The sequence below is a fragment of the Lynx rufus genome, unplaced genomic scaffold, assembly GCF_022079265.1.
Source record: "Lynx rufus isolate CCGP_SWC_20201006 ecotype Redwood Valley unplaced genomic scaffold, mLynRuf1.p SCAF_5, whole genome shotgun sequence".
NCBI classification, from domain to species: domain Eukaryota; kingdom Metazoa; phylum Chordata; class Mammalia; order Carnivora; family Felidae; genus Lynx; species Lynx rufus.
The window spans coordinates 73,724,880-73,727,002 of NW_025814867.1; the positions used below are offsets into that span (position 1 = coordinate 73,724,880).

Sequence of the window (2,123 nt, forward strand, 5' to 3'; positions counted from 1 at the left end):
TCCTGGATGCACAGTTAGGGCCAGGACTTAAACATGGGTTGCCTGGCTCCTGGGTCCACACTTGTCACCATTCACTACTCATCCTCCAATAGGGAGCAAGCTTCATTCTGGCCTTTCCTTAGGGGGAAGCAATTGAGCCCACTGTCTCATCTGGCTTCTGGGGAGAAGGCTGAGGAAACTTCTAGGCAAGGAATATTGAAGGAATTTTTCAGTTGTGGAATCCTGCCCCCAACCCCCTCCCTGCCACACAGAATCACATGTGCATTCACACCTACACAACACATATACACCCTCTTTCTCTCCCTTGGGCCCCAATTCTGCCTTTGCATCAAAATCACCCAAATTTTAAATAAAATACCGATGCCAAGGCCCTTTCCTGGATATACTAAATAATTGTATCTGGGAACAGACCTTGAGGATCTGTTTTTTCCATTTTTAAGAAAATTAAATGACATGCATGCCCAAAGTAAAAATTCACAGTACAGAAAAGAAAGTGTCTGCCCCTTCCATCCAGCTTTCAGTCCTTCCTTCCACAGACAAACACTTCCAACAGTGACTTGTGATCTGTTTCCTTCTAGAAAGCAATGATCTCACATGCCCATCTGTTATTTTCCTCTCTCTCTCTCTCTCTTTCTTTTTGGCTGGGTATTTATTAATGGCACATGACAAGGCAGGTCTCCCCAAGCCCCTCCCCTTTATCAAGGGGTCTGGGATGGAAACTATATAGAGGTCAGGATATTCTCAGTGTGTGGGGGGATGGGTTGGGGCAAGGACTCCCCAGCAGCTGAGGGCTTCTCTTTTCCTCTTACTCTTGCTGGGACTGGTGATCCAGGGGGCTCTTACTCTTTGGAGGCCATCTGGACCACAAAATCTACCACCCAGTTGCCTTAGCCAAATTCATTATTATACCAGGAAATGAACTTGACAAAGTGGCCATTGAGGGCAATGCAGCCCCGGCATCAAAGGTGGAAGAGTGGGTGTCACTGTTGAAGTTGCAAGAGACAACCTGGCCAGTGTGGCCCAGGATGCCCTTGAGGGAGCCCTCCGATGCCTGCTCCACCATCTCTTGATGTCATTGCATTTGGCATCTTTCTTCAGGTGGCAGGTCCGATCCACCACTGACATGTTGAGGGTGGAGGCATGGAAAGCCATGTCAGTGAGCTTCCCATTCAGCTCAAGGATGATCTTGCCCACAGCCATGGCGGTGCCAGTAGAAGCAGGGATGCCGTTCTGGGCCCCTCCTCAGTCATCACACCACAGCTTCCCAGAGGGGCCATTGACAGTCTTCTGGGTGGCACTGATGGCATGGACTGTGGTCATGAGTCCCTCCACGGTGCCAGAGTTGCCATGGATGACCTTGGCCTGAGGGTCCAAGCAGTTGGTGGTACAGGAGGCATTGCTGACAATCTTGAGAGAGTTGTCATACTTCTCATGGCTCACACCCATCACAAGCATGAGGGCATCAGCAGGATGGGCAGAGATGATGACCCTCTTAGCTCTACCCTTCAAGTGAGCTCCAGCTTCCTCCATGGTAGTGAAGACACCAGCAGACTCCACAACATATGCGGCACCAGCATCACCCCATGATGTTGTTTGGAACTTTCTCTTAGAAGACGGAGATGGGCTTTCTGTTGATGACGGGTTCCACATTCTCAGCCTTGACTGTGCCATTGAATTTGTCATGGGTGAAATCATACTGGAACACACAGACCATGTAGTTGAGGTCAATGAAGAAGTCATTTGTGATGACAATATTTACTTTGCCAGGTTTAAAAGCAGCCCTGGTAACAAGGTACCCAATAAGGTCAAATCCGTTCACTCTGACCTCCACCATCATGTCTTGAGGATGCAGCTGGCACTGCACAAGAAGATGCTGCTGTCTATTGAATGGGGAGGCACAGAGAGCCCCGTCTGTTATTTTTTAAGCCCCGTCTGATTGTGATGAATAGTCAGGTGAGAATCTCTGACCTGTGCCCTGCTCTGTCCACCTCAAAGATGTTTCATCTGTGGGAAAGGAGGGCAGGAAGAAGGAGGCTTAAGAAGTGGGGACTTTTTGAGTAGATGAAGTAGAAGGAGAGCCAAAAGGGCAAAGCTCAGAGAGAGCCTACTCAATGTAGCACACT

At 49.1% G+C, this 2,123-nt stretch overlaps 1 pseudogene; it reads right to left on the bottom strand.

The window, feature by feature from the left end:
• Positions 1-839: 839 nt before the first annotated feature.
• On the bottom strand, positions 840-1,903 carry LOC124526455 (glyceraldehyde-3-phosphate dehydrogenase-like; annotated as a pseudogene).
• Positions 1,904-2,123: the final 220 nt, after the last annotated feature.